Source organism: Coenobita brevimanus, chromosome 109, assembly GCF_032717465.1.
Source record: "Coenobita brevimanus isolate Jiangsu-jjx chromosome 109, ASM3271746v2, whole genome shotgun sequence".
Taxonomy (NCBI): Eukaryota; Metazoa; Arthropoda; class Malacostraca; order Decapoda; family Coenobitidae; genus Coenobita; species Coenobita brevimanus.
In genome coordinates, this window is record NC_137062.1 from 16618363 (window position 1) to 16637715 (window position 19353).

Here is a 19353-nt window from a genome sequence, read left to right on the forward strand (position 1 = left end):
ATGGGTGCGGTTGTGTGAAAGGTGAGCACTGGTGAGAAAAATGGTACACTCGAAAAGCACAGCCAAGGGATTATACCACTAGAGGCACGGAGGGGGGGCGAGGCTGGCAGATGCGAGGCGTCGTGTATCTTGTTGTATCACTAAAAATCCAAGGAGGCGGTCAGAATGTGATGGTTCGAAACACCGCTGCTACCAAATGTAACTTGCAATACTTTGGTGATAGAAACTCCGTGTACAAACAGCTAGATAAGGAGTTTATTAAGAGCTCACAGTAAAATAGTCTACCCGACCAGGCTGCCTGATATCAACTCATGCAATAATGCCGTCTTCAGGCGTGGGAGAGCATGCTGACCTAGCAAATTTAGTGGGGGCATTGGGGGGGGACATATATACATCGGGGGTAGACATATTGTGGAGGGGGTACAAATGGCAAAAAGTTCGGAGGTAACCAAACATGTATGAGTCGGCAGCCGATACCTGGGGGCACATTCATTCGACAACACACTTGCACCCACACATTCACTTGACTTGGAACCGTCCGTGTACAAATGGTGGGACCCCAAGTGACGAACGATGGTGGACCTCCGCCTCCAGTGCCTTGGCCTTTGGTGCTGGGAGCCATGATACGTCAACAGTAAAGCCAGGTGGCTCCCAAGGTGTTATATTTTGTTACACCAACTTGTCACAGTCACTGAGGTCCACACCAAGCTCCTGAGTCAGTAAGTAGAGGCGAACGGCAAGTGGCCGACGCACCCCCTGCATGAGATGGTGGTATTGATGCTGGGGGGTACAGGCCACATTGCCGATATTACTTTTCCTTGATGTTCGTATGCTGTATGATAAGGCCAGGTGGTCACAGCGAATACTGAGGGGAGGCACATTTGCCTCCACTTCCATACGAGCTACACGGGTACAACGGACGGCTCCAAGACACTTTCACAAACATTTATTCTGCAACACATCCAATCCTTTCAGCGTGGCATCGGATGCCGAGCCATACACCTGTGCACCATAGTCTAGCTTTGATCGAATAAGGGACTTATACACCATTAAAAAAGATTTTCTGTCAGCACCCCATGTAGTACCCACTAGGTACTTCAGGACATTTAAAGGTTTATCACAACAAGCAATCAAATTATTAACATGAATATTGAAGTTCAAACAACGATCAAAATGTATTCCCAAAAACTTTACAGAATTTTGAAAAGGTACCTCCTGATTATCCAAAGTTAAGCACAAATTAGGTACGTTACGAGTCGTAAAAACTACAGCGGCACACTTAGGGACGGAAAACTTAAATCCCCACTGCAAGGCCCATTGGTGGAGGGAATCAAGGGCTGCTTGAATCCGCCCAGCCGAAAATTGTTCATTATGGGAAGAGTGCCATATTGCACAATCGTCAGCGTAGAGTGAGTATTCAAGATTCCTCGAGATGGGAGCTGATGACAGAATATCATTGATCATAATACTAAATAAAGAAGGAGTAAGCACACTTCCCTGCGGCACCCCGTTTTCTTGGATAAATATGTCCGATGTTACATTACAGGGCAATTCGACAGAGAAAGTCCTGTCCCTTAAGAAATTTGATATAAGAATAGGCAAATTTCCTCTTAAACCATAAGCATAGAGCTTCATTAGTATACCGTGTCGCCATGTCATGTCATAGGCTTTATGGATGTCCAAGAACACCCCTATCATGAATTCTTTATTGGCAAATGCCTCTGAAATACAATGCTCCAAATTCATTAAATGATCTAGTGAAATTCTGTATTTACAGAAGCCACATTGTTGATCATTTAACAAATTCTTCAACTCTAAAGCAAAAAGAAGCCTATTGTTTAACATTCGTTCCATGACCTTACATAGACAAGAAGTCAACACAATAGGACGAAATGAAGTGGGATTCATAAGACGACCAGCCTCTGGTTATATCGGTATGATGCAAAAAGTGCCATGAGTTTGGGAACTTTCGAGACGCCCAAATCTCATTGTACAATGCTAGCATCTTAACCAGGTTGTCCTGATTAAGATGCTGGATCATACCGTACTTGACGGTGTATGGTCTAGGGACGGTGTCTTTACAGGATTTAAGGTCAAGGAGCAGTTCATCTAGCGTAAACTCTTGGTTGTACGGGAAATCTACGTCTTCTGTGGCAAAGTCTATGATCTGTAGCTCAGCCGTGTGTTTATGATGTTGAAAATTGGGATCATAATTGGCTGAGCTACTTACATGAGAAAAACTCCTGGCGAGAATGTTAGCAACGTCCACGGGATCGTCATAGATGGTGTTGTTCACCTGCAGGGTGGTGACAGGGAAGTATGGGCCTTTATTATTTAATATTTTAATAGTAGACCAGACTTTATGTAGGCCTAATGGTGTAGTACTATTCACCGTGGACACAAAGGACCGCCAGGAGTCACGTTTGGCCCTTCTTATTATTCTCCTTGCCTCAGCCCGTGCTTGTTTGTATGCAGCAAAATTTTCCTCTGTAGGCTGACTATCAAAAATCCTGTATCTCCTCTTGCGTTTCCTAAATGTTTGTCGGCAATCCGGCGTCCACCAATGTGCTCTATGCTTTGCATTAACTGTAGAAGTCTTGGGAATAGCAGCCTCAGCCGCGTGTATTATGGAAATAATTACAATTTCGACCTTAATCTATGGTCTCCCCAGATATATCTAAATTGGCGATCCGTGAGAAGGATCCCCAATCTGCTTTCTTATAGTTAAATTTTGGAGGTGGAGGGTCCGAAACGATGTCGTGTGTATAAGAAATAAAATGTGTAAATGATCACTTCCCAAGGAATCGTCATAAGGGTCCCATGAAAAATCTTGATGTATACCAGGGGAGGCCATAGATAAGTCAATGGCCGAAAAGTTACCAGTATGATCATCTACACGAGTCGCTCTACCATCGTTCAGAAGACAGAGGTTGGACTGTAGTATTAGGTCGGCTATTTGCTCCCCACGACCATCAATCCTCAAGCTACCCCACTGACAATGATGGGCATTAAAGTCGCCCATCACTAACTTATTCCCAGGAAGATGTTCAAATAGTCAATTTAAAGCATCACTATCAATGAGGCCATGTGGAGGACAGTACAGAGAGCAAATAGACAGATACGTGTTATTAAATTTTACTCTGCACGCGACAGCTTCCAGAGTAGAATTTAGAATCACTTCCGTTTGTGGGTATGATTGTGTGTGTATATGGCAACTCCGTGACCTTCATATCTTCTATACGAATGGTAGTGTTTGAAGTGTGGAGGATCAGGATGATCCTCCAGGAGCGTCTCCTGTAAACAAACAACGTCCGGCGTGTGTAGTGAAAGCAAGATTGCTATATTTTGTAACTTATTCCCAACACCTCTACAATTCCACTGTAATATAGTGAATGCGGCGGTTTAATATTTACGAGAGTGGCCAGTATGCTTAGTTTTTTATGCCCCCAGTGATGCGAGTGGCTACCGGGGGACCTTTCCTTGTGCTTGCTGACGGAAACCTCCATATTTTCGTCAATAACAAGGCTCCCAGACTCCACTGAGGAGGAGGTATTCTTTCTCTCCCTCACTGGACCAGGAGCAGGAAGGACAAGAGGACGTGACAGTTTTGTGAGGGTGGTCAAATTTATCATATCTGACTTGTCAGACTTCGGTTTTGGCCTCACCGACTGCGAAGGAGCAGCGGCAGCCTGAGAATATGATGTAGCAACAGGGATGTCCGTAAGAGAGTTGGAGTGTACAGGAGGGCGTGAGGCATGAGGTGCGAATGTAAGATCAGTCTGTGTCTCCACGGTGCACATTAAGGGACGGGACACAACCGCCGATGCATAGGAGACATTAGGCTTGGGAGCTGCATGCAACTCCTTCACCTTCTTCCTAGCATCGTAGAAGGAAATGCCCTCTGTTGCTTTCACAGTGCAGACTTCCCTCTCCTCCTTCCACTTGGGAGAAACCCTCGAGGAAGTGGAGTGAGCATCCTTGCAGTGAAAGCAGCACTCAATCTCGGATGTACAGTTGTCAGCAGAGTGACCTATAGCCGCGCACTTGCCACACACGAAGTTGGAAGCCCGACAAGTCTTTTCGTGGTGTCCATAGAGTTGACATTTTCCACAACGAAGGGGATTGGGAATGTACGGTCTGACATTGATAATTTCATATCCTAGTTTCACATTAGTAGGGAGAGATACAGTACTTTTCCAAAAGTCAAAACTACTGTGGCTGACTTCATCCTTTTGCCTTCCTGGAAACGAGTTATAAAACAGGCATCAATTACATCTTGCTGAGCAAGTTCATGGATGATGTCATCCTCTTCCATTACCATGAGGTCCCTGCAGGTGATAACACCTTTGCAGAAATTCATGGAATCAGGGATCCTCGGCACAACATCATAACAGTGGAATTTGCTCAACTTCATCAAATCCTTTACCTGGCGTGAGTTTATGGTCTTTACTAGAAGGTCCCCACTAGCAAATTTTTTCACCTGTTCCACCTCACCGGCACACCCATCAGTCACCTTCTTGATGATAATGGGATTGAGGCTGGACAGGGGAGTGGAACCAACCTCATGAAGTAGGACAAAGGATGCGTTATTTACATGAATGTCTAGCGGGGTGCGTGTCAGGGGCCGTTCAGTCTTGGGGCAGTCTGTCCGTGCAGCGGTCGGGGGTCGGTCAGCATTACCTCCCAGGCAGTAGGGGTGTCCACCATAGGAACCACTTCCCCCTCGCGGGGGAAGTGGGAAGGAGAAAACGAGCAAGGGACAAAGTACCCGGGAAAGACACACCTAGTCTGAGATAACCTTCTCAAACCACTCTCGGGAGGATGCGCCTGTGTATAACTCACACCCCAGAGCGATCAGTGGGGGGTACACTCCAGAGGCGAATATGCAAAGCCAATCTCAGTGAGTAGATACAGACACCTACTATATCTTTAAGAAGGGTAGGGAGGAATATGAAGTCCAGCTAACCAGACTTTATTGAGGGTAGGTACAAAATAACTATTGCCGGTGGAGCAGCCCTGGAATCTGGAGGAGAGTTCAGCACACATCCGCTGTCTCCGCAACCATTCATCTAAAGTCGGGTGTGAAAATCATTATTCGTATATCTTATGTATTTCCTGAGATAAGATTAAACATCACGATGCCCCCAGGTGTGAATTATTTCGGGCATATAATCACCACACACAAATATTTGGGGGGGGTTGGAGAAGGTACGGTGAGTTTTTGTTGAAGGATGATTTGTGTTGTGACAGTGAGGTGCATGAGGTTAGTGTGTTATGGTGTGGTTGGCTGCACTGCGGTGTGGGCATAGTGGATTGTTTGTGAGTTGTATGTTGGGTTGGTATTGTAGCAGGGAAGGGTGAGGGCCACATCGTAGTCTGTCTAAGTGCCCTGGTGTCTCTCTGGCTAGGGTAGGATCTGAGGGGTGGATGTCTGATGGTGGTTCAGGAAAGATGTACGGTAGTTTGGCGGCAGGTTTTCCATGGATGTGGTGGCTGTGTGTTTTTGTAACTTACCGGGTATGTGTTTGTGAAGTGAAATGTTGGGTGGAGGAGTAGGGTTATTACTGAGGCATTCTGTATCATGTGTGTGTGTGTGTAATGCACCGGGTCGGTCAGGATCATTTGATGGTCGTGATCGTCAGCTTTTACCCTTCCGGAAGGGAGCTGAGAGCTCATATAGTCCGATCTAAGGGCAAGGCTGTGACCTTCACACACGCACACACCCGTCCCCTTGCTCAAGGGGGACAGTAACCACCCACTTCGTCAGTGAAACTTTTCGCAACCTGAGCGAGGCACGAACTCCCATCCATCAGTTGGCAAGCGAGAACGTTACCACTGCACCAGCGAGCAATGTGTGTGTGTGTGGTGGTGGTGGTGGGGAAGGATGCAATATAAAGCTACATGGTCGGGATGGATCTAGAGCTGAAGCAATGAACTGCGTCCCTCTCACACTGATGTGATCTCTGACTGGAATAAAGTACGAAGTTCATTAATTTCGGCCAGATCATTAACCATGATTGCCTTGAACATTTCTAATTCCGTAGATTTCTCTTGAGTATAATCATCTGACATCAGCCGAAATTCGATGCTAAGTAGCTCTTCTATAGTGAAAATGTTGATTCCTACACTCCATTACTTGCATCCTTCCACTTTCTCGCTCCCATGGCTGGGCGGGAAGGGTGACATAAAACGCAACTAACTCTGCTTTCATGGGCACAAACCGAATATTTTTACGCAATGCTTTATTTTTTCCTAATTATTTTATTTTTCTTTTATATTATTTTGTAAGCTGAAGTATAGTATCATATGAAACTTCGCTGAATGAAACAGCTTGTGTGTGAAAAGCCTTGGGGGAGACTGTATGATCGAGCTGCTCCTGGAGATGCTCTCGCATCTGAACATCGTCAGAGGGGAAGAGGTGTCAGAATGTCTCACATGCCTAACAGAATAGGCCTACCACTAAATGCTTACACGCTGACCTGTATTCTCGTTGATTTGCGACATCTCTCAACATTTTTTCTCGACGATTTATTTTCTTTAAAACCCGTAAACCCTATCGTGGACGCATCCTGTCTGTTATTACATTCCAGCTAACGCTATACGTTTTAGTTCACCTAACACTATCGTGGACGCATCCTGTCTGTTATTACATTCCAGCTAACGCTATACGTTTTAGTTCACCTAACACTATCGTGGACGCATCCTGTCTGTTATTACATTCCAGCTAACGCTATACGTTTTAGTTCACCTAACACTATCGTGGACGCATCCTGTCTGTTATTACATTCCAGCTAACGCTATACGTTTTAGTTCACCTAACACTATCGTGGACGCATCCTGTCTGTTATTACATTCCAGCTAACGCTATACGTTTTAGTTCACCTAACACTATCGTGGACGCATCCTGTCTGTTATTACATTCCAGCTAACGCTATACGTTTTAGTTCACCTGAAGGTTAGTAAAGGAGCCTAAGAGTGTCAATATTCTTTGGAATCCTGCTGATCCAAACTATGTGGTTAATACCAAGGTGCAATATGTCAATTAGTGGCTGCAGAAGTGCTGCAAAGTATCCTATGCTGGCAAATTACCTGCCTGGCATTATACTTGCGCTGCCCACACAGGATTGTACGGATGAACTTAGAAGAAAAACAACACAATTTGCTCGACGTAAATAAATAATTTGCAAAAGAGTCATTTTGAATTTACGGTGGATGATTTTACTCAGCTTGAACAGACTAACGTCTTATTACAGCAGAGCGTGCGATATTGTTTTGCTTGGTGTGTGTGTGTGTGTGTGTGTGTGTGTGTGTGTGTGTGTGTGTGTGTGTGTGTGTGTGTAAAGCATAATCTGATAATTTGCATTACAGAGTACGTTAAAATGATACGAGAGAGATGAAAAAAAAAAAAAAGCTACTGTGATAAGAAAAAGCACAGTATGAGGCATGACGGAAGACATTTAAGCAGAAGGCGAGGAGGACCAAGTATGATCGACTCGCTGCTCGACACTGAGTGGCCGGGGTTCAGTCTACTATAGAATCGTCGTTGCCTTCTTTTTATATAGTTGTTTATCTATCTGTTTCTCTGCTTATTATCTTATCTACCTGTTTATCTATATATATCTTCATAGTTTGTACCTGTCATTTACTGGTTACTTAACCTTTCCATCAGATGACGTATTTTTCAGTGTCATTCTTTCTGCCTCCAGACGATTATATTAAGCTTGGTGCAGACCTCTTGTAGTAAATGGTTTAATGAAGGCTTTATCTAACCCCTCTGGCTGGGAAAGTTGCTCCTAAACTGAACAAAATCGTCTTAGGGTGACAATAAAATGAACAAAGAGAAGCACTGGAACCCTGCAACACCCGCGACCACCAACTGGTCTTTGGCCCGAATATTTGACACGGCCCTGTGACTTTGACCTGCCACAGATTACACTACAAATACAATTACAGGATTTCATTCTTGTCTAATCCTTAACCCTTCCACCAACTTTGATTCAAATTATATCAATACTGTTTGTGCTAACCTTGCCTTATAACCTTGGCCTTTGACCTTTCCCTGGGACTTTGACCTGTGACTTTTTGTGCTCAAAATCGAACAATTTTATTCATGTCCTATCCTCAACCATTCCTGAATCTTTGTTCCAAATCGGACGAAATATTTACACTGATCTTAATGTGTGACTTTGACCTTTACAATACCATTCTCCTTAAAACTGGAGGCTTACTCCCTCGATAATCTTAAGTCATTAACTAAGACTGGTTAAAATCGGAACAGTTTTTATGGGATATTTCGTTAACAATCACAAACAAGTCGATTTTTGACACTGCCCAGTGTACTAGACTTATGGCAGATTTTCCTCATAACTGAAGCGTTTAATTCTTACCTAACCCTTAACCCCCTCCAAATTTAGTCAAAATTTAATAATGACTAACCACGTTGATTATGTTGGGTCAGTGTTTGACCCAGCCTCGTGATTTGACCTTTGACCTGTTGTTCTCAAAAACTAGATTCCTTTCCTCGCTTATCCACAAACGTCCACCTGCTTGATTAAATTGGAATGACATGTGTTGCAGTTATTTATTAAAACACACACACACACACACACACACACACACACACACACACACACACACACACACACACACACACACACACACACACACACACACACACACACACACACACACACACACGACATCCAACCTGGCTTCGAGGTTTGCAAGTGTAAATTTACGTCATCGATCTGAAGGTATTAATTGGACGTAAAATCGACATTTCTCTTCCTTTATTTTGCTGCTCGTTAAATTTATGTCCTGCTGTTCATCTACCAGCCTCCGTCATACGCTGCTTTCTTTTCTTCATTTGTTATGTCTTTCTCTGTCTGTCTCCTTTCTTCCCTTTTCTCTCTTTCCTTCCTTTTTTATTACCCATCTCTAATTTCCATTTTTTTTTTCGCTATATCAGCGCGATAAAACTACAAAGGAAATAGGAGCAAGGGTGAGGTGAGACTGCACCCTGAGATCCACCCATATTTAGATAATGTTCGTTTGATATTCATCTTTCATTTTACTCATTTCCTCTTTGTATTTCTTTTTTTCGGTTACATTTAAATTTTTTCTCTTTATCCTTCCTTCGTTTTTTTTCAGTTTTCTGACCTTCTTTCTCTATCCTTTATGTCTTGATTTTCTTTCTTTTTCCTTTATCTCTTGATATTCTTTCTTTCCCCTTTTCGTCTTATTTTCATCCCCCTCTCTGACTTGCTTCTCTCTTACATCTCCCATCCCTTGGCGAATTTGTACTTGTTCTTTAATCATTATTATCTTTTTATTTATTTCTTACTGTTTTTTTTTTCCTTAACGTCATTCTTTTCTCCCTTTCATTTTTCCCATTCTTCAACCCAACTTTTTCCAATACTTTAATGCATCATAAGCTACAAAATGCTAGGCGACGAGATGTCGTAAGCTTATCATCATATAAACCTATTGCATATCATCATCATCATCGTCATCAGCATCATCATCATCATCATCATCATCACCCATGCAATTAGGCTAGCATTATACTCGTTATTTGTAACATACATCACCATCACCATCACAATCATCATATCCATTAACATCACAGTAACCTCCTGTGTATCACCACTACCACCACCATCACCATTATCATCATCATTATTGTCATCGTTATTCAAACAATAACACTATACTCCCCAGTTGTAACCTAGGTCACTATTTTCACAATCATTTCCATTACACCATCGTCATTATCACCACTATTACCAGCATTAGGTACGTTAGATCACAGCCACCACTATATTACAGCATCACAAGCTACAAGAGAGGTAGGAGGCGAGATGAAGTAAGGTGCAGCGGCCTGGGACTCTACTACACCTGGACTGAGTTCAAACCTTCACCTTGGTCTATGTGTGTCTGCTTTTATTTCTCTCGTTCTTTCCTTTATCTTTGTGTGTGTGTGTGTGTGTGTGTGTGTGTGTGTGTGTTTCCCTTTTTCTGTTTTTCATTCATATATCCCTCTTTTTTCCTTTTCATTCCACTCTTCTTATCATCTCCTTTCTCTTTCATATTTTCATTCCCTTTTATCTGGGGAGTATACTTCTTCCGTTTCCAGTACACTGCTCTTCTGCGTTTCTGTCTTCTCACTTTTTTCCCATACTTTCTTCTTTTCTTCATTACTCGTTTTCTTTCGTCCTTGCTTTCTCCACAAATACCATAAGCAAGGGAGGTAAGAGGCAAGATTAAGGTGGAGCGGCCTGGAGTTCCACTACACCTGTACCAACTTAACACCTTTACTGTTTATAGGCTGCTCCATTTTCTTTCCTTCTCCCTGTTCCTTTCCTTTTCCTTCATTTCATGCTTTGTTCGTCTTCGTTTGTCTTATATTCTTCTTTTTTCTGTTTCCTTCATTTTTCCCCTTTCTTCCTTTTGTTTGTCATGTCTCTTGCCTCTTCTCCTTTCTCCCTATTTTTCATTTTTTCTTTTCTTTCCCCCTTCTTTTTTCTTTCTTTTTCTTGTTCTTTCTCCTTTCTTTCTTTATTATATATTGCAGCAACAAATGATCAAGGGAAGTAAGAGCCAACGTGAAGTAAGGTGGAGCGGCCTGACATTCAGAAACAGGTGTCTGGAGTTCCACCCAAGCCTGGATGCTCCATTATTGCTCCAGCTTTCTTATTTCCCTTTTTCTTTCTCCTTTCTATATTAGTTCTTACTACTTCTCTTTCCAGTTCCGATTTAGTTCTTTCTCCTTTTCTTTTCTTAATTTTTCTCCTCGACTCAGGTGTGCATTCACCCTTTGTGGGTTGGTGGGTAAAATGAGTACCAAGGGTAACACCTAGGGAAGGTAACTGTGGTAACCTGGAAGATGCAGGTTGTATCCCAGGATATTGGGTGAAAAACCCGCCATAGGCTCAAAGGCCTATGTTACTGAGACGAGCACCGCTGCTAAGCTCCTCATGGCGTCTGATCTCACCTTAAAATTTTACCTTTACCTTTATTCTCCTTTGCATTTCATTTTTTTTCCTTTCTTTTTTATAAATTCTATTCGTCTTTTACTTTTTTTTTCTTAATCAAACTTTCTCATTTACTTTCTTTTTATAATTTCCTTCTCTTGGTTGTCCACTTTTTTCCATTACATTACATTATCACAAGTTTCAAGAATTGGTTGGTGGTACTGGTGACCATCATCCATTCACTTGATGTAGTGCTGCCTACTTTTTCCGTCTCCTTTCTCATTCTATCTCTGTCTGCCCCTCTCTCTTCCTACTTCTCTCTTTCCTTCCTGTCACTATTTAATGCTCTTCTTGACACTTGAAGTGATTCCACACTGAGTGACAAGCCTAATGACTTCATGTAACTCAGGAAACTTTTGACAGAGCTGGATGGTAACCATATAAGGAAACAACGAGGTGACGTGGAACCTGCTATGGTGTCCCTGCCAACTGGGTAGAGAAATGAAAATGAGGTGTCCACCCAGGAACCAATCCTCCACACTTCTCCCTGTGGCTCGCTTTGGTGAGGCTGTGCCCTCCTCAAGGGAACATAGGTTTACTGAGTGGGATGGCCCTGCAGGGGCGGTTGCTTGCCTGCGGTTGATGGGTCTGCTTAGCTAAACAAATTGGGCTCGATCAACAAGTTACAAGGGAGGTGGGAGGCGGGTGGAAGTAAAGAGATAAGCCTGGACAGAGTCGAACGGCCTGGGTCTCTACACCAGAGGCCAGGAGTTCAGTGGTGTCTGACCTTTTTTGTCATTATCATCTTCCGCACCATCACCACCATCATCACCACCACTATCATCATCATCATCATCATCATCAAAGAAAACTCACTTCACTATTTAACATCGCCGATACCATTACCATTATAGATGTGTAGATCTAAGGTCTTCCGTCATCATCATCATCACTATCGTCATCATCATCATCATCGAAGCCAACCCATATCACTAATGAACAACACTAACACCATCGCTATTATTGGTTCTGTAGAAACAAGCTTTACATATCATAATCATTATCAGCATCGTCATCATTTCCATTATCCGTATAATCATGATTTTCACTATCACTAATAAGCGACAACCACACTCATCATCATCATCATCATCATTTTCTTTCTTTCCAGTTGTCTTTTCTTCTGCATTATAGTACATCATCACAAGGTACAAGAGAGGTGGGAGGGGATATGAAGTAAGGTGCAGCGGCCTGGCACTCCACTACACCTGCACTGAGTTACAACCTCCATTCATTTATTAAACTTTTATTTTACGTAACCATTTCTTCCCTGATATTTTTAATATTTTCTATGTATACACCTTCTGCATTTTTATAAATCTTATTACTTCTGTTCTTTATCCTTTCACAGTTTTGTTTTCCACTGTTGTCTTTTTATCCTCTTGTATTATTTCTCCTTTATATAGCCATTTTTTTATTTGCTTTCTCCATTATCAATTTAAATTTTTTCTTCCAATTATTTACTTTTTTAATATTTTTTCTTTCCTTTCTGGTGTTTCTCCCCATTATATTATGACATAAGCTACACGAGAAACAGGATTTGAGGTTATCATCATCATCATCAATACCACTTAGCACATTATTATCATCATTATCATCATACATACACACTTTTACTATTATCATCAACACCAACCTCCATCATCATCATCATCACTATCATTATAACCACTGCCACCATCTCCACCATCATTCACACTCATTAATATTTTCAACATTATAATCAATTCAGTTATTGTTTTATTATACAAAAATAATCTACATCATCACCACCATCACCATTAGCTACAATAGATCTAGGTCACCACTACAGTTCATCCACATTCACTTGGCGAAAGTTTTTGCCACTTTGCAGGGAATTTCCTTTACCTGAATCATAGAGTATGGGAACTACTGCCCTACAGCCTTTCATAAATAGTTTTTCATAACTAGTGCCAAATTGTAGAGTCCTTTGTTAGAGATGGAGTGTTAATAATTTTAGGCTATGTGAAACTGACATAACATAGCAAGATATCCAGTGTTAATCTCTTGTTCTAGCTCTGCCATCAAGAATGAGAGATGGCAGTCTCGGCCACTTTTGGGTAGACAGAGTATTGCACCATATTCTAGTCTTTATCTCTTGTTATAGCTCAGCAACCAAGATGGAGAGATGGCAGTTTTAGGCCAAGTTAATATGGGCAGCGTATTAAAGCATTATAAACACCCAGGGAGGCAGGAGGCGATATGGAGATAGGTAGAGCGGCCTGGCACTACTATACCTGTCTACACTTTCACATCATACCTTTACACATCCTGTTTTACGGGTTTATTTTCTTTCGTCGAATTGTTTCTTCTTTTGCTTTTGAATTTCTGTATCTCATTTTCTCTTCCTTTTTTATTTCCCTTTTTCATAGTTTCTTCTTTAGTTCTTTCTCTTTTACCTTAGCCATGTCTTTCCTGCTCGTTTCCTTTCTTTCACCATTCTTTTCCTCATTTTCTTTCAACCTTCTTTGGGTCCCGTTATTTATCTTTCTCGTCGATATTACAGCATCACAAGGTACATGAGGTAGGAGGCGAGATAAAGCAAGGTGGAGCGGCCTGGGACACTGCTACAGGTGTACTCAGATAACACCTGCACCATTTATACCTCCTTTTATTTTTTACCCCTTACTTTCCTTCAACATTTCACATTTTGTGTTATTCTCGTTTTTCCGTTACTCCTGTTTTCTCGTTCCTTGTTTTCGCCTTTCTTTCCTGTTTGCACTTCTCTTTCTTCACTATATTACAACAGTACAGCAATAAGTCAAGCAGGAGCCAAACTGACGTAAGGTGGAGTGACCGCGACACAAGGGAAGGTGTCTGGAGTTCCATGCCATTCTCTAATGGCTCCGTTTTTTACACCCACGTCTAGGGGAATTTTGCACCTGCGTCTAGCGGAGCAGGAGCGGGTGTTATGCTTTTAGTATTTAGTAATGTGTGTGTGTGTGTGTGTGTGTGTGTGTGTGTGTGTGTGTGTGTGTGTGTGAAGTTAAGCAGTTTTACCCGATTTTAACCAAACTTGATGAAAGCTGGAGAAGGAAGGAAGAAATAATACAGAACAAACATCGTCATTAAATGGTTATATGGTATCAAGGAAGAAAGAAACAGCGACATCAATAATGCAAGACGTGAAGAGCTGAAAGAAAATTGATAATGGAAAGCGTGGAGTGAGAGCCCATATACTAACCTACATTTTTTTTTTTTTTTTTTTCATTACATTAGGTCAAACATAAGATCACGGTACTGGGTCAAAAGTTGATCTACTAAAGTCATCTTAAACTTTTGATTTAGCTCAATCAAACTTTGGGAAAATATTGAGGGTAAGATTGCGATGAGGTAATGTGATTTTGAGAAATATTGCTCAAAGGTCAATGCTATATGGCAAGGTCAGAGTTCAACTTATATATATTGGCTAACAAAATAACTCCAACAATTGTCATCCGACCGGAAACTTAGCGGAAATGTTGAGGGTCGTCCAAGGTGTAGAATTATTATTATTATTATTATTATTATTTTTAGAACAATAGTACAAAGGCGAAAGTCAAAGGTCAAGATCAACATAGTTTCCAACCAGTTTACAAGAAACTTTTGGAAAGGGTTGAGTCAGGGAAGAACAAAGAGATTAATCTTTGAGAACATCCAGTACAATGATAAGGTCACGAGAAGGTCAACACGACCTGTGTGAGTGCTAACCAAATAGCTTACAGTTTTCATCCGATTTAAGCTAAATTTGCTGGAAGGGATGAGGGTCAGCCAAGGATGCCATTTTTTTTTTTTTTTTTTCAAATATTGGACAACATGTTAATGTCAAGGACAGCTTCAAATGAAACAGCTTTCAACCGCTTTACAGCAAACTTTGAGACAGGGTTAAGGTAATGGAAGAAGAAACAGATTCAGTTTTGAGGTCAGTCAAAGGTCAAGATCACAAGGCAAGGTCAAATTTCGATCGATGTGTCCGTGTGTGAACAACTTAAGCATACTAACCGCGATCTGATTTCGACCAAACTTGGTGGATGAGATGAGGACTACCCAAGAGTGTGGCCCATTGTTTTTGTGAGTGATAGGCCAAAGGTCAAAGTCCCACGACATGGTCAACGTAGCGTTTATATGATGCAGATAATAACTGTCTAAGGGTCTGGGTATGTATCTGTGTGGCGTATTTCATCTCGGTTAGGTAATAGCTTCTCATCTTAACACTCTGGCACCTGTGACAGACTCTTAGTTGAATAAAATTGTCGGTATTGGCTGGAACGGATTACTGGAGCTGTTTCGGTTATGAGAGGGTTAATGGTGAAGATGTTAATAGTGTTGTCATTACTGTAATATATACAGGACAGGTGCAGAAAGTATGGCGCAGAAGAGCTCTGATGATATCCCAAGGGAGGTAAACTGCTCGTATTATTCCAAGGAGATTATTCTTCATGCATCTTATTAGCAATACCGACATAGAAACACCACCAGCAAGCATTATATCATTATCTTATTTTCACATTTTTCACATGATTTTTTTTAATGCCAACAACGGAATGTCAGAAGCATGAATTATTAAAACATGAATATTATTCTATACTCTTACTATTCATCTAATAACAATGCTGACCAGGAAATGTCCCAGTCATGGCATGGGAGGCATCCTCATGAAAGCAGGTTGACCAAAATGGGGTGGAAGCATCGGACATTTTGGTATAGCCATCGCCTGTGGCGTTGGATTGTCCAGCGTGAGTGTGTACCCACACTGTGGAGAGAGAAAGAGAGAGAGAGAGAGAGAGAGAGAGAGAGAGAGAGAGAGAGAGTATTAAGAGCTAGACTAAGTGTGTTAGTGTGAATGAGAGTGAGTGTGTGTGTGTGTGTGTGTGTGTGTGTGTGTGTGTGTGTGTGTGTGTGTGTGTGTGTGTGTGTGTGTGTGTGTGTGTGATAATGAGTTTGAGGGTGAGTGTCGGAGTGAATGAGAGTGAGTGTGACTATGAGTATGAGTGTGTGAATGTGATGTAAGTCTGGGTATGAAAGTGAGTTTGAATGTGAGACTGAAAGTGAGAGTGAGTGATAATGAGTTCGTGAGTGTCAAAGTGAGTGAGAATGACTGTGAATTGAAATGTGTGTGAGTGTGAACGTAGGTGTGGCTGTGAGTGTGTGTATGTGTGTGTGAGAGAGAGAGAGAGAGAGAGAGAGAGAGAGAGAGAGAGAGAGAGTATAGTAGTAGGTGAAGGCCGCTTGCCACAAGGAAGGATGGAAGCCTGGCTCTCGGTGGCTGCAGCAGGTTCCATCCTTCCTGGTTCTGTCCAGTTAACCCCTGGAGTACCACAGGTTTTTCTGGAGTTCAGTTTTGTGGTGTGCTGGAAGCTGAAATACACTGAACATCGTCCTGGGGTTATACCAGCCACCATGGGGTTAAATATTGGCCTAATCCTGAATATGTTGCCATGGCCAGGAACCAATACTAGAGTTGTCCCACCATGAGAGGGTTACATATTGGCCTCCTTCTGCATATGTTGTCATGGCCAGGAACCAATACTAGAGTTGTCCCACCATGAGAGAGAGGGTTAAATATTGGCCTCCTCCCGCATACTCGTACATTTAGTGGTTGTGATGGCCAGTGACTTGCTTGCTCTGACTTTGTGTTGATATTTATACCTATGAGACAGACCAAGGACAAGATGGAGGGGCGCTGTGGGGGAGTATGTGAGGGCACGTGGCATGTCGCATTTGAGGCGGTGTCGTTAATTAACAGGGACACAAAATATAACAGGAAATTTTGGCTTCATCACCTCTTGGACAGGAAGAGACAGAGACAGATGGACAGATAGATATAGATATATGAACAGAGAGTGAGAGAGAGAGAGAGAGAGAGAGAGTGAGAGAGGTTGGCATATATATATATATATATATATATATATATATATATATATATATATATATATATATATATTGTTACATAGCCTATGATTTCATCATCCTTCGTGTAATTCTAACGTAGAGTATGCTGCATGTTGGATCACGAGCGTGTTCTACCTCAGTCCCTCCTTCTACCGTTATAGTAGAGTAAGTCGTTCTTTCTGTTGTTCAGAGCAGGATTGTCAACTCTTTGTCCCCTATAGCTTCATTTGCACGTCCTTCTTACAAGTTGTATCAAGCTCTGCCGGCCCGTATATAATGAGCTCAGTCTCTGCATTATTGCCACTTAGATCTACTCCTCATTTTGTTCACATCTCTGTCCTCCCCTGTACAGTTGTTGTTGTTGTTGTGGGTGCTCAGGAAGTCTCCAACCATCTAGCAGCTGTGTAATTTGAGTATGAGTGTTGTTACATTTTTTCTTGTGCTGTGTAGCATAGGGTGTTAATTCTTGGGCCTAGTGAGGTTTCTGTGATTCATGTGTTTTGGGTGTCAGCCCTTATTGATAATATTTTGTATCTATAATAATATATCTTGCATTCACTGAGTATTATCTGGTATTTTCATTTTATCAGGGCTGACTTAGATAAATTTACTCTTGCTAATTTCGTGTTAATAGAGGCTGTTGCAGTTGACCATATATTTGACCTGTTTTTTGCCATTACATTATCCTTATGAGTCCTGAATGTTTTGTTGTTAGTGTGAGCATTAAACTTTAACTTGTAATTTTACCTAACTCTTTTGTTTTGAACCTGGAACTTTACGGGAGGCAAAGAAAAGGAAGGAAAATAAAACAATGAATGAAGACGAAGAGAGAAAATAGTCAGAGAAATGACAGAAAATAGTGGAATAAAGGCTGGAGGAATAGAGAGAGGAAGTGAGGCAAAGAGGAAGATAGAAGAGGAAGATAATGAGGTGACTAGTGATTTTTAGTATTCTCACTTAAAGTGTACATTATCTTTCTCTGTTCCGTAACATAAATTTGGCGACCTCTTATCAGGATATTCAGGGTATTATCATAAGGATATTGCTTGATATTTTGTGACTGTGATTTATTCATGATGTCTACTATTACTACGCTTGATGAAGCCAAAGATTTTTTGTCAAATGTGCAAACAGTGTGTGATGTAGAAAACAGAACAAAGAATAAACTTAAGCTTGTTGCTCAACAATTGGGAATTGCTGTTCGCTCTCATCATTCTAAAGATCAAATTGTTGACATGATTAATGAAAGCTTGTTTAATGTAACTCCTCCCAATGACCAAACGCAGATTGAATTAGCTAAGTTACAGCTAGCCCTGCAGGAGGCTCGTGCTAAGGAGGCTGAATTTCAGGCAAATGCAAAGGAGGCTGAGTTTCAGGCTCGTGCTAAGGAGGCTGAGTTTCAGGCACAAGTTGAACTTGCTAGGATTCAGGCAGACCATGAGTATCGCATGAAACAAGGTGGAACTGGATCATCTAGCTCTGATGATTTTGATGTGGCGAAAAATGTTAAACTTGTCCCTCCTTTTAATGAATCTGATTTAACAAAGTATTTTCAGTTGTTTGAGAGGGTAGCTACAGGTTTTAATTGGCCCAAAGAGTATTGGCCAGTACTCCTTCAAACTGTTCTCACCGGTAAAGCTCAAGTAACTTATGGATCTTTGCCTCAGGATCAATCTGATAATTATGATGTCGTTAAGAGCTTGATTCTTAAGGCCTATGAGCCTGTTCCTGAAGCCTATAGAGTAAAATTTAGGACAACTTATAAGCAAGATAAGTAATCCCATGTTGAGTATGCAAAAATCAAAGAAGATCTGTTAGAGCAGTGGTTAAATTCTAAGAATGTGGGTTCTGATTTTGATAAATTTAAGCACATGATTTTGCTGGAGGACTTCAAAAGGTGTATTAATAAAGATGTAAGCCTATATCTTGATGAGAGAAGAATAGATAATTTGTCTGATGCTGCAGTTTTAGCTGATGAATATGTTCTCACTCACAAGAGATATTCTAGAGAAAAAAGGAAAGCTGAGAGTACAGTACGTTGCCTCTACTCAGAGTACAGGTAACAGGAAAGAGAATAAAGATGATGTTTCTCAGGAAGTAAATACCAGCTTCACCTCTAGATTTCAGAAAAGTAAATGTACTTATTGTAGTAAGCTTGGTCATACTACGGAGAAATGTTTCAGGAGACAGCGTGATGTGAACAAAAAGGAGTCTTTAAATATTCAGTCAATTGGTCTAGTGTCCACCCTTGAGAGTTCCCAGAACTCTTTAACTGAGTTAACTGAACCTGCTTTGAGGGGTAAATTAAATTCTCATGATGGAGCTCCTCTTTTGAGCAGTAACGTGGGTGATACTCTCAAGAGTTCATGTGCTGATTTCCTGTCTGATGGTTTTGTCTGTCCTCTGGACAGTAATGACAGGAAATCAG